Source organism: Haemaphysalis longicornis, unplaced genomic scaffold (genome assembly GCF_048455015.1).
Source record: "Haemaphysalis longicornis isolate Haplotype H1 unplaced genomic scaffold, Haemaphysalis longicornis Haplotype H1 scaffold_12, whole genome shotgun sequence".
Lineage (NCBI taxonomy): Eukaryota > Metazoa > Arthropoda > Arachnida > Ixodida > Ixodidae > Haemaphysalis > Haemaphysalis longicornis.
The window spans coordinates 100,725,724-100,749,560 of record NW_027526225.1 but is presented as its reverse complement, the minus strand read 5'-3'; the positions used below and the strand labels follow the sequence as shown (position 1 = coordinate 100,749,560).

The 23,837-nt window shown below is 45.1% G+C and overlaps 2 long non-coding RNA genes across 2 annotated transcripts in view; one reads left to right on the top strand and one right to left on the bottom strand.

Moving 5' to 3' along the window:
- Positions 1–23,837, top strand: part of LOC144163104 (uncharacterized) — a 350,313-nt gene that overhangs the window by 42,087 nt on the left and 284,389 nt on the right. The gene's annotated exons all lie outside the window — the stretch shown is intronic.
- Positions 15,483–22,322, bottom strand: LOC144163092 (uncharacterized). The gene is made up of 3 exons (XR_013320826.1): positions 21,748–22,322; positions 19,945–20,214; positions 15,483–17,059 (listed from the first exon to the last, which is right to left on the bottom strand). It is a non-coding gene; the product is annotated as an uncharacterized LOC144163092 (long non-coding RNA).

The window sequence follows — 23,837 nt, the reverse complement described above, 5'->3', positions numbered from 1 at the left end:
TCTATTATAACGATTCGAAGTGAAACATTCGCGAAATCTGCATTATTGTTGAAATGAAAGTAATTCAACGGTTTGCTATTTACCGTATTTTTTATATTGTCGTTATTTATTATTTTTTCAAAAGTTCGTTCGACCAATTCTCTCCATTTGCGCTATTATAAGGATTATAGGGGAAACTTTCGCGAAATCTGCCTCATTGTGAAAATGCCATGCGTTATACGTTTTGCTATTTTCCATAATTTTTCAATATTTTTCCTATTTTCAGTTTCCTAAAATTTCGTCCGACCAATTATCTCCGTTTACATGATAACGATTACATTTAAACTATTGCGTAATCTGCATTATTGTGGAAATGTAGGGCGTTACACGCTTCGCGATTTTCCGTAGTTATTTTATATTTTTCTTGTTTGTTTTTCAGTTTCTTCAAATTTTGATCAACCAATTATCTCCATTTAGGCTAATATAGGATTAAAGGTGGAACTGTTGTGATATCTGCATTATTGTGTAAACGCCATGCGTTATACGGTTTGACATTTTGGGTACTTTTTCTAGTATTTTTCTTATTTTTCAGTTTCTCAAAATTTCGTTCGCCTATTTATGTCCATTTACGTTATTATAACGATTACGTTTGGAACTATCCCAAAATCTGCTTTATTGCGGAAATGCAGGGCGTTACACGGTTCGCCAGTTATCGTAATGGTTTTATGTTTTTCCTATTTTTTAGTTTTTCAAAATTTCGTTCGAGCAATTAGCTCCATTTACGCTAATATAACGATTACAGGTGAAACTTTCGCGATATCGGCATTATTTTGGAAATGCAGGTAGTTAGACGTTTCGCCATTTTCCACTTCTTTCTTTTTCTTTTTTAGTTTTATGAAATTTCATGCTACGAGTTTTCCTTATTTACGCTATTATAGCGATTACAGGTGGAACTTCCGCGATATCCGCATTTCTGTGGAAATGCAGGGCGTTACACGGTCCTGGCAGTGGGGGTACTCGACACTCTGTGAGAAGGATGACCAGCAAAGCTGGGCGCAGTCCAAGTGCCCAAAGTAAATGCTTTTTTTGGGGGCTGTTTTTTTCCTCCCGGTATTTACTAGTGGACTGTGAACCTTGTAATTACAAAAAAGGAAAATGAAACTTATCACAATGTTCGAGTCTTCTTATCGACTAAGTGCCATAACATTTGTTTGAAAATAATGGCGAATAAACAAGATTTACGGCCATTTTCTGTAACCCCACTCTCTCCTTAGAAGGCTGCGTATTGAGTATTGACCTTCCACTCTGTGAGAAGGATGACCAGCGAGGCTGGCGCGGTCGAAGTGCTCAATGTAAAGCGCGGTTTTTTTTTTTTTTGTAATTTGCGATTTAGCACCGTTCTGAGCAAGAATGGGGCTGTTTTTTTTCTCCCGGTAGTTGACTGTGAACCTTGTAATTGCGAAAAAGGAAAATGAAACTTCTCACAATGTTAGTCTTCTTATAGGCTAAGTGCCATAAAATTTGTTTGGAGATAATTTTGATTAAACGAGAGTGGAAGCCATTTTCTGTAACCCCACTGCATTCTTTGATGTCTGCGTATTGAGTATTAACTGCTCACAGTAATTCGGTAATGTTTACAACTTCACCGTGCGCCAACTTTTGAGTGTGAACAAAAGTCAGCCATTTCTGTAACCATACTCTCTTTGTAGGTGGCCATTTATTGATTATTGACAGCAGACCGTAATGTGGTAATGTTTACAACGTCATCCTGAGAGTCAATCCAAACAAATGAAACTCATTATGATAGAGTCGTCCTAGCGGACAATTGCAGTATGATTTTTATTCACGATATCTACGTACATCTCTAGTAAAATAAAACAATTTAGCACAATTGGGTTTTTACAAATAGAAGCAATTGAACTTTCCGGTTTTGTATTAGTACCCAATTGAAAAAAAAAGAACAATAACGGTGCATTAATTGGTTTCTATAACCATTGAAACAAATTAGAGCCGCCGCTCCGGTTGGAAGCAGAGCTTCAATTGAATTATTCAATGTACAGTTGCTTCAGCGAATGACCCGAAACCACGCGGTGCCGCATTTAATAAACCACAAAGCCGTGACTTGTGTTTTATTGGCTTTATTGTGCGAAGCGATGTCCCACGGGTCGGTTCAGGTTTCCGGCGTATTCTAATAGCCAGAGCTGTGATACCTGCAAAATAATCGCATATTTTACAGTAGGTCAATAGTTTTAAAACTCAAACATCCATTAAACAGTGAACTATTATTTGTAAATACGACTAAAGGAAAAAAAAAAACGATGACAACAGGCCCTCGACGTTAATATATGCTGTTTTAAAACTCGGCTAACTCGTAAGCGGCACCGAGTAGCCTTTCAAAGAAATAAAAGTGCAGCTCGTTTACCTTGCCTGCACCTTTTCGTATCTTAAAATGTTACACAGAACAACTGCGACAGTTGCTAGCGGAAAGAAGAGGTACCTACCGGTAAGAAAATCCAAGAAAACTCACCAGTGTTTTGTCACCTCGCCTTGTGTGAAGATATGAAGCACCGTCACGGAAGGCTTGAAATTCCAGAACTCCACAGATGACGCATTTGCTTTAAAACTAATAACAAATCGTGCCGTACATCAAATTCGCCTACATTCACAAACAATCGCTCAGGCAGCCCGATAAAGAAATGAACGACCGCAAAAATAATGAATTGCGTTGCGCGCACGGCTGATGCTTCTTCATGCCATTTTTTTGTTTTTGGTTTGCACTAAACCCCCGCCCAAGTAGCCCAGCTTTACGCACAATTAAGCGTTATTCAGGTGTTTAAAGGGACCCTGCAACACTTGCCATCGACTACTAGTAATGTATTTTGGGATAAAGTCTATTGTCCCAGAAATCTCCTCCCGCAAGAATTATGAAAGTCCGTTCACAATTAACGAAACTACGCGCGATGAGAAATCGCGCATAATCGTTCCCTCTCAACTCGACCGCGGACAACGCGACGAAAGCTGCGCGCTCTCTCCCGGAGAGGGGGGCGGCTCGCGGCGTTCTCTTCGGCGGCCTTCGATATATCACATGCCGGGTAGTTTTCTCCTTTTCTCCGCAACGCGGAGGGGCCTATTTCCGGTCTGGTGCCACAAAAAAGCAGGCATGGGTGCCTGCTCGCAAGTGCGCGCTCGGGCTGGTAGGGCGTTTTTGAAGCAATAAACGTTTGTAGTCGAGTGGTCCCGTTGAAAGGGAAGTATTGAGCTCATCACTCGAACTCCGCGCGCACTCAAAACACAAAAGAAACGGCAAAACTGTGCCTACAGGTTCAGACATAGAAGAGGTTCGTACACAGCGATGACGACGACGGAAATGGGAGAATCTAGCCGCGAAGTTGGCCAGTGACAGCCGATCGGGCAGCCATGGCCTATGTGACGTCCCTAGGGGTTGCGTAATGAGGACAACTGAAGAGAGAGCGGTTGGTTTTTCCGCGTCTTTCACATCGATTTGCGCGCTCACCGCTTCACGTGCACGTGTAATATTTGGCTCAGGTATTCCTGGTTGTGTAATCTAAACGTCGTGCAGGCTTATTTGCACTGCTCAAAGAGTGTTGCAGGGTCCCTTTAAAACGCGTTTACTTAAAAACGTAGAATTATGAAGCGTAGTTAAAACTTAAGTTGACGTTTTTTATTCTTTTCCGACGTTTGCTGATTCCGACGTTTGCTGATAATCGAAGTACGACACTGACCAGCGGAATCGGCGCCCAAACAAATCATTATGACGGCGATGTCAGAAATATTTCGGAGGCATGCACCACGGACAACGCTGTACGGCATGCAGGGAGGATTTCATTTAGGAATAGCCACTCGGGGACCGACTGTTTCATTGCTTGAACCTCAAGCCCGTGCGTAGTAAAAAAGTTCCCGTCAACTGTGAGCGCAGGATCAGACACGCGCCGTTGTTATCTTTTGTGAGTTGCGGCCACCAACCGGCAGTATGCAACGATGAATTCTTAGAAAATGTGTTTATCGGCGCCAGCGGAACGTTGCATCTTAAATTGCCGAAAACAGGCTAGACACCAAATACTGGACCTCATGAATTGGATGTATAATCAGGCAATATCTTTCACACATACGAAGCACGCAATTAGGTACAAGTTAAATTTATTTTTAAGTACATTGTTTTGCTAATCAGCACTAGCTCGAAGAGCAGTGCCCATAAGGAGTTCCAATAATTTCCATTGTGGCCTACAACTGGAAATGAAACTCCCAAGTATAGCTTCAATTAGTAGTGGAACTTTCAGTTGTGCCTACAATTGGGAAGTTTATTTCAAGTTGCAGGAACCGGTGAAAACGTGCTCGTCAATTATTTTGCACAATTGTAAAGGAGATTACCAACTGTTCGGCGCAATTCGACCCTACAATTACGATTGAGAGCAACTGGTTTTCCATTAATACCAATTTCATTGACAGAATCCAATTAGAGCAATTTAAAATAAATATTTGAAACCAATTGTTCTTTTTACTGGGTTAGCTTGGGCGCTACAAAGCAATTACCAGAAGTTGACGTTGAAACAAGGTTCAGCATTCTGTGCTGACGCGACTAACAAAATGGACGTGGGGGCTTCCGGTTATAGCCGCAGATATTGCCTCAAATGTACCTGCAGTTTTCTTTGCGCGAAACAACTGGTAGATGTATGGCAAGCGCCAGCGGTTCAGGATTTTCTAACAGGTAATTATGACTATATAAACCACTTGTTTTTCGAAGCCTCTGCTTGGGTCCGTTACACCGTAACGACGTGGGGCTCTACATGGGTCCGTTATCTCGCTGCGCCGCCTGATTCCGGCAGTGACTTGACATTGTGACAGCAGACGACAGCGAACGACAAGGCGGGCCTCTAAATTGCTCTGCCCTACAAATGGAATGTAAATCATTTGGTGTTAAAATTGTACTTAAAAGATTCACTCGCCTGCACCCATGACAGAAAAAAAAAATTACCTTCAACATTGCCTCCTCTCTTGTGGTATTGTCCATCCACGTGTTCTTTCGGAGCGTCTCATTGAAGGCATTTTTCACCGCTCTAACAATCTCTTCAACCTGCGAGATTTTTGAATAAATTGGAGGCACTGTTTTATGCACTTGATGGTAAAGATAGCAAGAATACCTCTAGGTTACTATCCGTGTTTCATATATTATTGTTATTAATTGTAATGGATCGCGGTAATGAATGCCATGGTTCATTCGTATATAAAGGTACTTTAATAAAAAGATTTTCTCAAGAATACTGTAATCCCAAACGGAGTGTTCGAATATGACCCAAGGCATAAGGGAAAGTGACCGTGCGAGCTGTTGCAAAATATTGGTGCCAGAAGAACAATTCAGATTAGACTTCTGTCTGTGAAGGTTTCTGGGAAGTTTGCATTTTCCCTCTGTAGTCCTATGGCTGCTTTGTAGGTGGATGTCAGTCTCCCTTGTGGACGACACACCGATTCGGGACTTCCGCTTAATCATTCGACCAAGGGTATATTGCTGTAACTAATTTTAGCCTTTAGGCCTAGCACTTCTATATTGTTTTTGCAGTAAGAAAACTTGGGGAACATTGTGTTTCGTCGATTTATCGAAATCACGTCTTTTGGCGGAACATGAACGCACTTAATATCTAGAAGCTTGAACCGCAAATAGCCTTACCTCCCTCTTTGCTTCCTTGCGAAACTTCTTTGTCACGTACAGGTGACCAGTAACGTCTTGCATCTCCTCACTCAGCAAAGAGAGGCAATATTCCCATCTAGGCGGTTCGCTCTTGATTCCCTTTACAGCCTTCTCTAGCCCAAACGAGGCATCTCGGACAGCTTGGGATGCGTGATCTGCCCATGACAACACCGTTTTCATGCCCAAGTAGTTGAAAACTGTCGTGCTGAAAAATGAATCAGTGACGTTTTTTACTCTCTTCTGTGAGTTCGCCTATCAGCAGAATAATCTGATCATTGGCATCCACACATGGTTACATTTACTTCTATCTACGCCTCGGAAAAAAAATTTTTCTTGGCCATGATCCTGAGAATCAAAGGATTAATTTAAGTTGCTGAAAGGTTGTTGTTTAGTATCTTAAGCCTCAGGTGAGTTTTCATTCTTAGCTAGCGCGAGGGCCATATGCACTGGACGTTCGAAGACACCAACTGAAGAATTTATTGAGATGGGTTATATACCAAATTGAAGCACGAGCCTTTCTCTGAATGCCGATTTGCGGCAGCAAAATACTCGAAAATACATGATTTTTACTTCTCACTTATTTTTCCTCAAGTATCCATATCCGCTTTTGAAAACAATCGACACAAAAGGTTAGTCTACACAGAAGTACCCAGATAACAAATTTCTCTTAGGTAAAGCAGTTGAGCATCGGCTTTTAATACTTGCAGAAGCGAATTACAAGCTGTATTTCTTACGGTTCAGCCTCCCTTAATAGTGCAGTCAGGCCTTTGTAGTAATCCAATGCGTTGGTTTGTACCGGCTCGGTTTCGTTCAGTGTGATATTAACCATTCTGAACTCATTGTTCAATAAATCCAAAAGAGGGAACTGGAAAAAAATCACAAGGAAAGCATTCAAAGAACAATGTTTGTTTTCAGCAAAGTAAAGCTGATGGTACCGTGAGAGTGAATTCGCGCATGAAGTACTTCTTTGTATGAGATAAAGCCGACAAAAGTAAAATCCATATTGAGTTCTTGTTAGCAGCTGCCAAATAGCTTCAAAACCATGGAAAAAACTTGTTACGGTTGGGGGGCGTGGATTTTTTATTTGTGGGAGGGAATTCTGCACGCTGTTGAACCTGTCCTCCTCTTACAATCTTTTACCTTGTGCAGATAAAACTAAAGGACCTTATAAAGGCGAAGAAAATGCAGGACCTTGCTACTTCATCCAAAGCATACGCCCAGGTATTTCAACTAAGGCTGACGGAACCAATACAATGATGACAAAAAACAATACTCACAGGGGTCACGAGTACCATCTCCTTTACAGAATTATTCGGTGTGAAGACTTAGAGACATTATGCATGCATCAAAGGTTGCAAGGGATGTGGCTGTGAGCGGAGCAGTAGGTCTACCACTTCATTCAGATACGAAACAGGATGATTACAGGCATGAAAAAAGGGCGCATACACGGGTATGGGATGGCATGCAGTTGCATATATAGGGCGCGAACATCGAAGAATGATAAGTTCGGGAAATCTCCGAACAAACCGCATCTCCGAACAAACCGCTCAGGGCCGCAGCTCCGAACAAACTCGCACGCTTCAGCGAGTTTGTTCGGAGCTGCGGCCCAGAGCGGTCGCATCAAGACTTGCTCCCGTGGCGGTTTCTGGGCGCCAGAGCCCCACGAATTCCTCGCCAACCGCGCGGCGGTTCGGCACCTTTTTCGGCCTCCGGGCCCCCATCAGGGATCGCGCCGCGATACCACCCTTTGTGCGCTGCGGCGCCTTTTAATTGTAATTCAGTTTCCGTTTTGCCTTGTGCTATGTTTCGTCGTCTCCTGTAAATAAGTATAAATAGACTTCTTCTTCTTCATCATCTACTGGCCTCGTCTCGTCATCGGGTCCTTCACCACCCTCCACGACGACACCAACCACCTTCAACAACGAACCAAACTTTACTGGCGCAGCCCGACAGCGCTGTGGATGTTACGTGTGGTTCAGTTAACGATGTGGTTACTTAGTGCTGGCCTTGAGGCGAGTTCGAGAGTAGGAGAGGAGGGAAGTCGACAACACGCAAGGACATAGACGAGCAGGGCGGCATCGAGCCGCCTACAAGACAACGAATGGATTAGTTTTCCTGCCGGGAAGACTACACTTCAGAACCTTCGATCCCCGCGGAAGTTGTGTGGGACTGATGTTTACGGTGCATCGGAGCGGCCGTATCATCGAAGGTGAGTGGTCCGTCTCTGCACCTTTCCTTTTTTGGAGGGACATCCTCACTGCCAGAGCCCACCATAGCTAGAGATAAATAACTTAAAGCTGAACGCACACAAACGCGAGAGCTGGAGCGGCTTGTGATGTTGGCAGAAGCGGAATTCCTAGCGCGTCCGGGAAACGAGAACGTTGTGCGGCCGTGCTGCAGTTGTGGTCAGACAACACATTCGTCCGCTGACTGCCGCCGTTACCGCTATCTCGATCGCGAAGCCAGTCCACCCCCACAGAGGGAACGGTTGGACGAAGTAGCCGATTCCGAGGCATGTGAAAAGCCGCATCTGGTCACTGCGGCGGTTTCCGGAATCTCAAAAAGACGGCCATACAAGGTGGAAGGCCGGCTAGTGGGGCCTAGGGTCTCCGCTAAGCCCTTCAAGCTCAGTCTCGACGCAGTGGACAAAATTGTGGTGTTGAAAAGGATCTTCACCCCTGATCAGCTGACCAGGCCGGTGAAATCCGTCTCACTGGCTTCCCGTGAAGGCGCGACAGCGAGCTCCGCGGTTCTTATCCCGGCAAGGGCTATTGTAGGCGGCACTTCGGCTACAAAGCCAAGGGTAGCGGTGTCGACAGCTCACGCCACGGGTCAGGCAGGCACGCTCGCCGCGAAGGCATGCGCCGGGGAAGTGGTGGCGCGCTTGGTCAGCGACTGTGCGGGCAAAGCAAAAGAGCCGGACAATACCGAGGCGGCTCCGCTGAGATCCACGGCGGTAGGAATAGAGGCGGTCGGTCAGACAGCCAACGCCCACATGGGTGCTTCAAAATCTCGGCCGTATCAAGACCGGCCCTGCCCAAAGGGTTTGCTTGGGGCAGATGCTACAGCGGGCGGCTGCGGTGGTAAAACTCCTGCAGGAATGGCTGCTGACGGCAGAGTACGGGAACAGGACGGTTGTGCCATGTCGAGAGACCCAGACTTGCACGCCATTCAGCTTCCGTCCGCTCAAACTGGTGCTCGCGCCCAGGCATACCCGCCAGTGCTCCCTTACTTCGACAAGGCATTGTACAGTAGAATGAGAGGCTTGCGTCGTGCACCGGGTGACTTCTTTGGTCCCCCCAGGCGTAGACGAGGCGCAGTAGCGTCGAACGTGTTTGAGCACCGCACTGCTCGGGAATCTTTGCCGAATCAAGCCCGAGCCTGCTCAAACGGGCTTCCGGTGGCAGTAGCGCCCTCGGGCATTTGCGGTTGCGGAAAGACGGCATGCACCGCGGCGGCGGTATGCAGCGGGCTAACGCGGGCAGTTGATGCCCTGGCGAGCGACATGGCCTCGGACGGCACTGAGCCGTTGTCCGCACTGGCTGGTACGCGACCTCAGCATGGTCCGCCAGTGCTTATTAGCGTTGACAAGCCGTCGACAAGCTGTGGCAATGGCTCTAGTGTTGAGCTGGACAAGCTTTTGGGGTCTCCTAAGTCTAGGTGCAGCTCCACAGCGTCGAACGCTGATAAACTGCTGTGTGCGGACGCAGTAAATCGAGGGCCCGAAATGAGAGCGAGGGTCGACAAAGGGGCAGCGGAAAGCAACTTTGCATGCGCTGGTGGGGACAGTGTCAAACGCGGGCATGAGAGCGGAAGCGTCTTACAACTTCGGCTCCTGGCCATGCATGTGGTTCTGGCATTGTGGGCTTCCCTGATTGGTTGCAGAGGCGGTTCACCTGGCGCCTCGTCGAACGCTAAATATCGCTGTTGGCGCAACAACCAAGGTGTGGACTCTCACCTCGAAGCAGCGCCCGATTAAGTCGAGTGTTACGGGCGAAAGGGAGAAGGAACTGTGGTGAACTGATTGAACGCTCGTGTGCGGTGCATTACGCTGCTGTTTCTTTTTTCTTCTCTGTGCTTGGGGCGGAAAGTATCGGTCCACCCTGTGTTTTGTCGCTTCGTTTTACGATTGCGCTGTTCATTTTGCTGTCGTTTTCTCTTGTTCTTTCCCTTGTGTTCGCGAGTCAGTCTTAATTTTGTCTTTGTCGTTGTATCCCGTACGCGGGTATTTTTCTGGTTTGCATGATGTGCCCCGGGCGTGTTATGCATCATTTGTGTTTTTTTTTCTCTTGGTGCTTTGCCTCCACGCGGAAATTTCACTTGCATGCATTGAGTCCTCAAGAGATATTCCTCCTGTAATTTTGTTGTTTGTGTGTATCGGCGCTGTAATCACTTTGTTGTGAAGCCTGTAGTAATCCAAGCAGTCCTGACACAGGCTTTTGACAGGGGAGCTGTAATGATGACAGCGCCGATGAACCCCGTCTTGACGATGACCCCCTCCCTTCTCGTGGCCTTGTTGGGTCTCCCCATCCGGTGGCGGAATGTTGGGGCGGCCTCCGCCGACGCCAGCGAGTCGCAACCCTTTGCATGGGCCTCGCCAGCGTCTTTTACGCGGCGTCGGGGAAGGCTTTCCTTTCCTCCTGACCTTCGGGGACGGCCAGGGGGGGAGCGGAGGTCAAAACCCTTATTGGCATGTGCGCTGCTGTGGGGGAGGCGGCATTGCTTGCGCCCCGCCCTGCTCGCGCATGCTTCAGCGAGTTCGGAGCTGCGGCCCAGAGCGGTCGCATCAAGACTTGCTCCCGTGGCGGTTTCTGGGCGCCAGAGCCCCACGAATTCCTCGCCAACCACGCGGCGGTTCGGCACCTTTTTTGGCCTCCGGGCCCCCATCAGGGATCGCGCCGCGATACCCCCCTTTGTGTGCTGCGGCGCCTTTTAATTGTAATTCAGTTTCCGTTTTGTCTTGTGCTATGTTTCGTCGTTTCCTGTAAATAAGTGTAAATAGACTTCTTCTCCTTCATCATCTACTGGCCTCATCTCGTCATCGGGTCCTTCACCACCCTCCACGACGACACCAACCACCTTCAACAACGAACCAAACTTTACGGCGAGGTTCTAATGTGCTTCGCAACTAAAAGCTGTGCACGTTCGCGTACTGTATACAGATAGTAATTCCCCAACCGTAACGGGGAGCGAAAAAAAGTACGAGAATAATGTCAGTTAGCCTGGGAGTGCCAACTGACAAGAAAAGCGTAATGAACGTACCAACTCCTCAATCATAAGTGTTTCTTCGATGTGTACAGTTCGATACAGACATTTTTTTCTTTACACTACAGAAACGTGTAAGTTGAACTTAAAGTAATCTTCAGAACTTGAAAACTTGCTGTAAATCTTTTCTCTAAACTAAGGTGCACTTTAAAACGTATTCAACTGCAGTGTTGTAAAGGAAAAATACACTAACACAATGATTAGAACAGGCAGAATGTTCGCACTTTGCGCTTATTTTTTGCGCTTGAAATACTTACGTCGGAAAAATTTCTTTGAAGAGCTCCTATACTTGTTCTGTGGTAACTGGCGAACACATCGCGGTTTTGTTCTGGAGGGGCCGTAAGCTGTAAGTTAAAAAGAGTCATTTTCTGATAACTCTAAAATGGTCCGGGGCACGATTTCGGTAATTCGTTGGATTAAAACTTAAAAGAGATAGAAATATTATTGGATCGCGGAAACGCATTGCTGCACTCATAAAATATTGGTTTAGTGAAGTAGAAGAGATTGTCCTTTGGAACTCTTGATTTCTAGCTCTATTAATGGTGCTGTTGTTACGGAAGTAGGCTCATGGTTCGTGGTCCAGTTTTTATGACAGCTGGTTGTATGAAGTGGCAACCCTCTTTATTCGTTCGTAATTATTCGTACATCTCCGCTAAATGCCGCTACACGTACTAGCCTTATTTGAATATTAAATTATGTATCAGCATCTCTACCCACTAGTGCATCACTTGCCCTGTGAAACTGGCCTATTTTCAAGATTCGTTCGTAAAAAAATATTTTGTGATGTCAAGAAATAATCCGCAAATTAAAACCAGTCTGTCGCTCAGCGCTTTCATTTTTTTTTTCAATTGTACTTCTGATAGTGATTCGAAATATTAAAAAAAAATATTCAGAAAGAATGCTGGTTGGCGTGGCAGGCGAGGTTGTGCTATTAAGGAGGCTTTCCAAGCAGATGTAAAACGAATTGAACGCCAGAGAGGCTTTTCGTACGTTACTACGCTGTTTAAAAATAAAATATATGCTGAAAGGTTTCCATATATAACTGCAAAACCGTTCGAAGCGCTAAACATAAACGAGGGACGACGAGAGAGCACAGGGACACGCGCTACTTGCAACTAAGATTTATTAGGAAAAGAAGGCATATATATATACACAGGTCGCCCTCAGGAGGCCGTCCTCAGACGTTCCTCAGTTCCGAGTGGCATTGGCAAGCGAGGTTCTACAAGGGCAGCCTGCACACGAAAAGTGCACCTCGAGAGCCGCTCGAGCTACGAAAAGCAGAAGACATGGCGGAAACTTTGCGACGAGTACAACAATGCGACGCACCACCTGTGGACGGCTACCTTCGCCCAGCTTCGTGCTTCCCGGCCAAAGAAAACGCACGGGGACAGCAACCCCGTTCACATGGAGGACAATGTTCAACTCCCCGGTGAAGTGCAACGCACCTTGGGCCTTGGCCCAAAGTTCGCCTTGGAATCCAGGATGACAGCGGGGGAGCGTCTAACACTTGTCAGACAAGTGTCCAGGTTGGCCCCTGCTGAAGAAGAAACCCAGTGTGTGTCGTCCGGTGTGGACGCTATATCGCGCTTGAAGCAGCCCCGCCACACCGTTGCTGTCAGACGTGTGAGTGGTTTCTTGAAAGACAATAACTTATGTGTGTTGCCGGCGGACAAAGAGGGTGGGCTTAAGGTTCTCTCAGTCGACGCATATCGACAGAAAGCTGGTACGCCGATTGCCTCGACGTTTAACCAATGTTCAGATGTACAGCTTGGAAAGGTGAAGGCCAGAGCTAAGAAGCTGTGCGCGCGGCTAAGTTGAGAAAAATTGGATAAAAGGCTCGATAAAGCTGAAGAATGTGGGTTGAGGATGTTATTTTCAGCTAAAACGCATAAATTCGAGCGACCCCTGCGGTTTATCGTTTCGGAGCGAGGTACATGGCAAAAAACTGTTGCCTTATTCCTGCAACAGGAACTGGGCCGGTTAAATATTAAGGATACATTTTTAATAACGAGCTCTCAGGAGGTGATTGACTATATGACACAACAGAGTGGACGCTGTATAACCGGCCTCAGCATTGATGTCAATGATTTATATTACTCTCTCCCCCTTGACGAACTCTTGAAATGTGTTGAAGACAGCATTGACGGCTCCGGAGCAGTGGCGTTTCAAAACAATGCAAGTGTGACCGTAGAAGGTTTCTTAGAGCTGCTTTCGTTTTACCTTGAGTCGACCTATGCAGAATGGGACGGTAACATCTTCCTTCAAAAGCAAGGTGTGCGCATTGGGTCATGCATCGCCCCCCATTATCAGCGACTTATATTTGGCGGCAAAGAACCGAAATGTCGCCTCGCTGCTAGAAGGGTCAAAGGTCACTCACGTCTTTCGTTACGTGGACGACTTTCTTGTTCTCATTGACGCGAACGGCGGTCTTAACACAGCAGTGAAAACAATGCTACAAGTGTTCACGGATTCCTTAAAGCCGCTTGTAATCACACACTAAAAATTTTTACGCCCAAAAAGGGTGCTTCAGCTTGTCGCCACAGGAGCACCCTAAAAACTGAATATTTTACGCCCTTTAGGGTGCTTGGATTTTGTCGCCGCAGGAGCACCCTCTGTGAAGCACCCCAGAAGACAGGTGCCTTATAAACACCCTTGTCCGCCTAAAAGTATCCTAGGGTGCTACTTAGCACCCCAATCTGTAGGAGCATCTTCTGCAAAAGCACCCACCTAAAGGGGTACAAAACGGGTGCGTCATCCTCGGTTCACAGGTGCAGCAGGTGTGAGACCACATATTGCACAATATCACACACGATTATGGTATGAAACATTCGTGCTTTCCAAGCTCGGTTCTGTGAGACATTCCATTGAAGCTCAACATCAGCTGATAATTTCCTTGAACTTGTGTCACCGATTGTTAAAACATCAATTTAAAAAGTCAGGAGCCACATCTCAGTACAGTTATAACTTTAGAGGTAGTTGATTACCCAAAACTTCGTAAAAAACCAATTATATGTTCACTTTGCCGAACTGCAGTACACATCCTTCGAGATTCACTGCAGAGCCTAACCATGCTGTGCAGTGAAAGCAATTAGGTGTGCAACACTTCAACCACACAAAACTTCCTTGAACCTTAAAACCCTTGGCTTCTTAGTATTGCATCAAACTTCCAATCAAGGTAGCTACCTGCAATGTTTAGTGCCTTATTCTTGAGCTGAGCAGGAAGGTTCAATATCAAGGAAGACCAAATGCAAAATGTATAGTTTCCTCCGTAATGCGGCTCATAATATAGTTCCCTCCGTACTGCGGCTCATAATCTACTTATAAAAGTTGGGTACCCAAGCCATTTATTTTCGTTTGCATTATTGTTTTTGCTTTACGGAAAAATATTCATATGGTACAGCACTTGCAAGGTTTGGTGGTATTTGGAGTTTTATAAACATACCTTTAGACTAAATGACCCCACATAGCAATAACAAGAACTGCAAACATCACAGAACAATGCATACAAGTTCCCTGGTGAAGCCCATGGTTGAAATGTAATGCCATTGTTCAGAAAACATTATTTTATCATGAGGCTAGCTTGTACATGGTGCCTTGCATTATGTCCCTGCCGGTGGATGTGGGGTCATTTGTCACTGTTGCAAATGAAAAGCCAACAGCCAGGGCCCATTAGTTTTGGCTAGTATTACGAGGTGCCTCACGGTAAGCATTCTACGTCGATAGACTTTTTTAGAGTTGACTAGAACTGAAATCAGCAAAAGATTCTCTACAAAACATTCATTCTATCCGCAGCTTTAGGGTTTGCTAATTTCCATAGTTGGGTTTCTTCTGCCTTTCTTAACAACATTTTTCTTTTGATAAGAAGGTGCACAACCAAAAGCAAAAAGCTTTTCTATAAACCTTTGGTAGCTATATAATTGTTACAAAATATTTTACTCTAAATATGGCAGCCTAAACTGAGAATATTTGCATTTAAAAACATTCAAATAAGTTTAAATTGATCATAAATTTTTAGCTGTTTTTACGCAAAACTGTACATGGGATATGAAGTGCACCACAAGGAGGGCTTTGGATTAGCTTTAGCAAATTTGGGACATTTAAGGTGCACTGAAATCTCTACACATGCGCTTTTTCACTTTCTGTATCCACCAGGAAAATGGCTGCCAATTTAGACAGCGATTCTAAATAGTAGTTGACGTGCATTTTAAAATAATCACAAACATTATAGCCACAAAATTAATTTTTACAAGTTGTAGACATTGCCCGTTACACCAGACATTGGACTACACTGTCAAGAGCTTTGACATCTACAATGACGTCTACAAAGCAGGCTTATACTGGTAGAATGTTTCATACCATAATTACTGTGTGTTCAGAGCTCACGTGTGAAGTATGGATACTGCTGCTTCAGCAAGAACCGAGGATGAGCACCCTTCCTGGTTCTGAAAAAAATTAACAGAGGAAATGCCTTAAGCAGGATTCTGAAACGGGGTTGAATGAAACAAGAATGAACAAGAAATTCTTTCAAAACATGTAAAGCAATGCAAACAAATATTTATTTCAACTTATTTCTACAAAAGACCACCTCATGAAGACTGGTGGTGGGGTATTGGCTCAAAAAAAAAAGCAGAGAGCACTTATACAAATGCTACAGGGAGCTTTCGCAGCCAACAATTGTTTGAACACACCTAAACTAATCACTGTTCAACAAACTCATAAAAAATGTTTGAATGCATAAGAAACCAGTGGTAAACACAGGAAACAGTTAAAACAGAATGACGGCACAAGTTTGTCCCGTCGTTCTCTTCTGTGTCCTGGGTTTTCCTATGGTTTTTCATCCATTCAAACATGTACCAGCTAGCCCAGTCCAACGCCTTGGTATCATAAAAATATGGATAGTCAATCCTTACACAAAGTTGAAAAAAAAAGAAAGTATAAAGTAGGTGACAAAATTAAAACGACAGCAAATTGGTTGGCTTTTAATTTTAAATGATAATATAAAAAATAATGGCATGAATGAAAGTGAGCAGCACGCGAAGTACCTTGTTGCTAGCCCGACATTCCACTTTGAAGCAAAATGTCCGCTTTCAACACTACATAGGCTAAACATGCAATGAGGCATTCCTTTAGGCACACAAAATATACCATAATTGTTAAAAAAGCTACGAATCAGTTGAAAAAACCTGACCACGACAAATTGGAATTAGTGACTAGATACAGTTTCAGAAATACACAGCGACATCATAAAAATATATGGTTCCCATACAAAGATTGATCATAACAAAAATTCAGGACATTTATCAGACTGGCATCAATGTGCAAAGCAGCTTAATGAAGGAAGACGGTCTTCACTAAAAACATGTTAATATTGGGAGCTCATGTGCTTCCCTGCAAGTTGGGTGTGTAAACCCACTGACATCTTAACTAACCCGCCTGAATCATCACTTGATAGACATTGAGGAATTTTACGAATTGGTTTATTGTAGCCAGCTGTCTAGTTTATTTCCCTATTTTTCTTGGCATTTCGTGTCTAATTCTAAATTTGGTGACTAGATAGCTTTTACTATGGTCATGCACTGGTGACAACGAATATTTGATTTTACTTTAAAAAAATTTCAGTTTTGTTTTATTGCTCACCAGCCAACGATCTGAAATATCAGAGGTGCTTAAAACGTATGTTGGCATTTCCTTCCTGCAGTGTAGTACAAATAATCATGACTTTTACCATAATTTGTTCACAAATCGTAATATGTGGAAAGTATTCAGCTTAATGAAAATGTCATTTCAGAAGCATGCACAATCAACAAGGCCTCAATGACTCTCATGACGTGGTCCACTTGTTTCTGTCACAAATAACCTGAGTGCAGACACATTCCACCGAAGACGAAGGTAACATGCCCTCTTGGGTGATGAATATTTAAAAAGCCTTACGAGTAAATTTGCTGCTGAGCACGTGAAATTGTGGCATTAAAACAAAAGATCCCTCTGCGGCATCTTTCACTTGGAGGAGCGCTTGACCACAAACTTTGAGAAGCTGGAAAATGCTCCATGAACCGCTCCAGCCAGCAGAAACGATGCAGGACACAAGTTGGTAGGCGGACCGTTGGCATCCTGCGATTGTGAAGATATTTCTGTTTAGTAGATGCTCTTCTTTTTGTACCACTGTTTATTTCACCTTTAACAAGTAGCTGAACTCCTTAACGTTCGCATAATAAAATGCTGCAATGCAGAACAGTTAGCAGGGTTACCTCAATTTTGCTTTTCTACGAATTAACACAATGTAGGTAATCTGCACACAACTACAATCAAAGTACAATTTTCACCTACTTCACTGCTAACATCAGCGTTTGACTGCTCAAGCACAAATACAGGTTAGACATGTGAGCAATCTGCTAAACGTATCCCCACAAACTGAAAAATCAGGCATCAGAAATCGGCAAGGAAGGAGGTGTCACGTTTAAATGGCACTTTTTTTGTTCAAAACATAAACAACACCTGGAAGCTTGAAGCGTGAGAGGGGGTCTTTCACGCTGACAATGTCAGAACATAGCTTGCTAGTGGGCACCTGCACGATGTGCACAATGTGTTTCTTGAAAATGCGTGCGAAAGTTTGATTGATGTGTAGGACGAGAATTGCAGCACGTTTTGACACAGGCCTTGTGGACGCTTCTGCCTGCTAATGTCAATGTGGATTCTTGCTAGTCGCCCTCTTCGCTTCTTTCTGAATATAATGCTTTAGGCATTATATTCAGGACAACGACTGCATCAAAACGTGCAGCAATTACCTACGTCCCACACATCGGTGAAACTCTCGCACACATTTTCAAGACACGCAGTGCATACATTGTGCATGTGCCCACTAGCAAGCTGCGTTCTGACATTGTCAGCGTGAGAGACCCCCTCTCACGCTCCAAGCTTCCGGGTATTGTTTATTAGATTCCATGCGCTGAATGCAAATCAGTGTACATTGGCGAAACGGGCAATCTGCACAGAAGATTAATGCAGCACTGGAACGAAGTGAACAAGGGCCATGCAAAAACAAGTCCACTGGCAGAGCACCGTGAGAGGACGGGACACGTGGTCGACTGGAACAAGACAAAATTACTGACAACTGAGTGCAATCTATCTTCTCGATTACTGCTCGAGTCCCTCATTGTTCAGACGACGCCCAACATTATCAACATAATGGATGGCAATCTGCACCATATCTATGCAAACTCATTGCGCCGCGTAATGCCCAATATATAGCTTCGTTTTCCACGACACATGCTCACCGTGAACAAGCAACAAACCGTTAAATGGCTTTCTTGACTTGGTCAGTGACCTACGTTTCATCACTGCAATAATGCTTCTACCTGCCTACACGGCATTCCGTCAAACACTGGACTACACCACATGAGCCATTGGCGTTCTTAACCTGCACCAGAGTATATAACCTTTCACTACTGCTATGAGATAGACCCATAAACGCACTTCAATATGGCCTTTATATTTAGCTCTTGGAAACATTATGTATAATTTTACCTTTAAGTTGCACCTGCTACAGCAGCTGGTACTATACCAAAAACATGAAAAAAAAAAACGGTGGTTTAACACGCCAAAGCTACACTTGGGATATGGGGAGCACTGTAGGGGAAGGCTTCGCATTAATTTTGACCATCTGGGTATTTTTGTGCGCATCGAAATCTCCAAACACGGGCGTCTTTACGTGCTGCCTCCATCTGAAAAGCGGCTACACCAAGCGGTATCTAACCGACATTCGCCTCCACAGCACACCACCCTAGCCACGGCAGTGGGTTAAACATATGAAATAAAGCGAGTTTCGGAGTGCAAATGAAAATATTAATCACACGTCTTATTTTCCCAATCGATGTACCTTTTGAAATCCACCATGCAATCCCCCCTCCCCTACCGGCCTACCAAAACACCTTTGTCTCAAGAGGTAATCAGGCTGTTGTTAATGAAGTAAGTATTTACAATCCGAGACTTGCCACCGTTAAAGTCATGCACTTTGTTTTAGAGATAAGCGACATTAGCCATTTGCAGCACCAGGAGTTAATTGTGCTAAGATCAGATTGAAAGCATTGACGGTAGTAGTTGAAAGAAATTGTGTGATAAATTACAACATCATCTGCAAATAGACTTACATGGGAGGATATGCAACATGGAAGATAGACCAAGCAACCTACCTGGGGGGACAACAAAGTGGCACGAGCAAAAGAAGTATATAGTTATTAGAAGTAAACTGCATTTGAGAAGAATGAAAATCTTTTGCTCAAGTGAGGACATTAGGGTGAAGTTTGAGAAGTAGTCTGTGGTGTGCAATGCGATTGAATGCTTTAGAAAAATCGAGAAAAACTACCGCAGTTTGTAAGCCTGTGTCAATGGATCAATGTAGATCGTGAACAAATCCTGAAAGTTGTGTTTCTCAAGTAACCCTTGTGAAAACCGTGGTGATACTCGAATGTGATATTGTGATTTTATAAATAATTAGCGACCTGAGAGTGGATGAAATGTTTCCTGACCTTGCATATGGTGCTTGTTAGGGAAATTTAATGGTGAAGTACCGTCTCCTGATTTAAAGACTGGTGCTACCTCGACTATCTTCCAACCATTGAGATTAGTGCCTGTCATGAGAGACTGCGAAAAAAGCGCTGTCAGAATACTACAGACTGCGGGATGTACTTTTCGGTATAGTATGATTATTACCAGTATGATCTGAAGTAGACCAGTTTGTATTGCAAGTTTAAAACCATATCGAAAGATCCTAAATGTTTGCTTGGCTTGATTACATACGAATACTTGCTTCAAAGTCAGTTCAATTTCTCTTCTTGCCCTTTAGTCGTCAGCCCCAGATTCTCTTCAATATCTCTGCTAAGCAATGACACGCTCCATACGCACAGCACTGCTTCATGAAAATGTTTCAAATAATCAGAGGCCACAGCACTGCTAACAGGTATACATCATGGCAAGTTCCACAACATGCAATAACTAACCTGAAAATACATAATCGGTGGGTGCACCGATATGGCAGCAGTGCCTGGACCGATGTGTCGAGCAAATGCGCTGACTTCTGAACGGGTGGTCCAAGCGGCCAGATGATGGATGAATGACCATTCCTGGCGGCAAAGCGTACGGAGCACCAACGAAAGGTCAGGCAGTACTTGGGTACAGCAGGTGCAGTGTCGGTTGGCCAAGGGAGGCCCTGGCAAAGCCTTTGAAACTGGACTGGAAGGCAGCTGACCCAGGACAGCCAGCAGCAGCACCTGCAGGTGCATAATCTGTGAGTGTGCTGACACTTGTTGAAATACAAGAAGAGCACACACAAAGCACGAATGCTTACATCAAGTAGATTTTTAATCGTTTAAAGACAGTAACCTCCAAGGCACTAATAAGAACATTCCCGGAACACCCCAAGTGAAATTTAGGTCACAGTAAGAATGTATTTATTAGACCCGCAGGTACTGTGAGTGGGGTATGCATGATATATGCAAAGCTAGCTACTGAGCTAATTTGCATGGAACGCATGCTAGCAGCTCATCTGTATCCCTTGCTTTCAATCGGAACTGGTGTGTGATAGTTCAGGCTCCTCCATTTCAATGTCTGACTTGTATCTGCACGTTCAATTCTCCAATATAAATCGAGTTGAGTGAGTGCCTACAGCTTTTTTGTTAGTCTTTGTATGGCCTGCGGTTTTGCGAAAATGAGAACTTGCGAATTGGCTCAATTTTCTGCACTAATTTAAACAATACATATGCCTCTGATATCAAGCCCCAGACTTCACGAGAGCTACTCTGACAGAATCGGCAGGCGCCTCGTAGGCGTTGTGAAATCTCCCCCACTACCCCGAGACTATGCTAACTCCCTGCGAGGCCACATGCCCGCATTTCACCTTCAATTTGCACGTATGTGAATTCTATACCTCTATGAACTCTCAGACGGGCGTCGTCATATTCGTGCCGGACTCGTGAAACTCGGCAACGTAAATTACCGCACTCGTTCGCTGGCACGCGGCCCGTACTCTCTCACCGTTTCCGGCCCTTGCATACTATTTTCTCCACCTTGCACTTTGTAAATTCTCATGTTTAACTACACCTCGTGCGCCCTCATCTCTTGCCTGCTTTTCTTCCAGCACAACTCCGTCAGCACCCGGTCGACGCGTACGCTGTCGGGGCGCGTTGGCGAGCGAGTACGGCAATTTCGCTGTTGTCGAGCTTCACGAGAACAGCACACATATCGCGGCCCGAAGACCGCGAGGCGTACGGTCGCCGGTCTCGCGAGCGCAATAGCTGCGAAGCGCACTGCACGGAATTCGTGAAGGGGGGGGGGGGAAGAGATTTCACAACACCTACGAGACGCCAGCCATGGAATCACGTGTACGCGTTTTCACATGCACTTCCAGGGAACCTCCTGTTCATGTTATTTCTTGGTACACCGCGGGTATTCACGAGGGAGGACTAATCACAGCGTTGTGCCACTCACGCGAAATTGCGACTGCGATCTGCAACCGCAAAGGCACTGTTTGAGAGACACATAAACAAACGCCCCGGTGTTAAAGAGCCTTGCGTGATGTGAAATTATTAGCAGCCGTGTACCATAGCGCGAGCATCGTAGCCAAGGTCTAGCTTCAGCGTAAATTGATGCTGACTTCTGCGGAAACGGTGGACTGGGCGCCAAACAAGTATACTAACTCACGTAGGCTCTCAGAGCAAACGAGATGGGGGTCTAGCGAATTACTGACCCATAAACACCAGAACTCATTCCAACCAAATACAGAATAATAAAAAATGCGTACTTACCCGAGCAAAAACGATGTTTCCAACGTAAAATTCTCCTTCACTGTCGTCTTCATCTCGCGGACACACGAACACGCTTTGTTCTGATGCAATGTCATCCACTTTTGACGCGCAGTATTTTATCCGGCGATGATCGTTCTTCCGGGGTCCCCATGTTCAACACACGCGTAGGTTAGAAGGGTAGACATCACCCATAAAGCTTCTATAACTATGATTTAAGCTTGAAATAGATAAAACAGATTAAATCACGCCACCAACCACTCGGCACAAAACGCCATGAAAAAACACACACAAAAGTGAGAGATAGTTGCCAGACTTCAAATGCAGCACCTCTATGTTTGACGAAAATTGTGTTACTACTGTAATGTTGGTAATTATCTTTCTGCTTTCAAAGTCTGAAATGTGTTTATAACTTAAATTTAAGGTTTTTAAACACAAAAAGTGAATACACATAAAGTAATTGACATATATACTGATATTGTAAAGAGGTTTGACGTTTGTTTTGGTTTTGTTTTCACGGCGGGCTTCTCAAGAGAGAACGTGCGAGAAAACGAGCTACTTTGGGTTTAGGAAGAGGGCGGTAAATGTCGGCGTGATAGAAGGCAAGGAACAGGTGCTTACCCTGGTCGTTAAAAAAGGAGCTAATGAAACCCTCACGTAAAAAAAAAAAAGAAAAAAGAAAAAAAAAAACGTTCGACGAGGAATCGAACCATTGACCTACAAAACAGTAAACGGACGCGTTAGCAAACAGCTATGTCGGCGGGCGTGTTCAAGGCGCCTAAAACAACTCTATACTTACGTAAGTTGTCAACAAATATTGTTGCTTGTGTCTAGTCATCGCCTCCTTTAACGATGGTCTAGTTTATGCTGCATTTTTGAAATTCTGGCTGTCCTAACGCTTGTTTCTCACGCACCGGTCTTGCAGACGAGGCCGCATTGCTAGCGCTGCAAGCGATTGAGCCAAAGCTCCATTATTTGACTCAAGCAAAGCTATCGCAGTCAACCCGACCTTTTCTGCGCAAGCCACGGCAGCCTCGAAATAAATGGAATGTGCCGTTAGAATTATGGCGTTGATAACGCTTGTTTGACCGGCACCGTCTTGCAGACAAGCAACGTCGCTCTAATACTACAAGCGATGTCACTCCTGGCATGTCAGGCGCATCAAACCCATCGTGTAAAACGACTGCTAACAGTGCGAAAACCTCTGAGTTTGTAACAAGTGGGGATTTGCGGTGGCGGCGACATAATAGGTACAGCAAGCAGGTAGGCAGAACAGCAGCGTAGGGTTACAACCTTTCCCCGAAAAAAAAAACGGGCCTTCCGGGGGGGGAGGGGGGGGGGGGAGGGGGGATTGTGTTGAAAAAAGACGCCATGTTTTTTAACATGCAGTGCCATTTATTGTAGTGTTTTCTTAGAGAGAAATCAACATAACGTTTGTACTGAAAGTGATTGAGAGCTTGGTTAATCGCTCTGCATGTGCTTCACTGAAAAGTAACCGCAATTGCTGACCGCAGCGGTAGAATTTTGTTATTTTGTTCTTCCCTTAGGTCCCCCTCCATCTGAGGCAGCGCGCTCGCCCGCGTATTTTCTCTGCTCGCGTGTCTTTGCGCAGCTTGTCGACATAGGCGTGCGCAGAGTTCTCAATTTGGGGGGGCAAAGTCTTACCGCTGCGCCCCCCCCCCCCCCCCCAGAGCAACTCCCGACCTCTTCTCACTGAAGGCCTTGCGGTGCGAACGCAGTGCAAAGAGGGATGGTTATAAAATTTTTATTTCAATGTGATGGAATTGCAACACACACAAAATATTTCTGAGCAGAAATTTTACTTTCATGTGTTACATCGGCAAGGCAGGCATGGGGCAAATTTGGCGCTTCCTTCAGATGATTAGGGGGGGCGGCCGCCCCCCCTGCCCCCCCTGTGCGCACGCCTATGCTTGTCGACACGTATTTATCGTCTTAGTTGTTGAATTGACGCTTATAAAACGCCAAAACGGGCATAATCACGGCACAAAAGCCAAAAAACCGGCTGATGACGACTGGTTTTAGATATGGACCGGCAACCGGCCCGCTGTTTAAAAAACCGGTCGGGCCGCTCC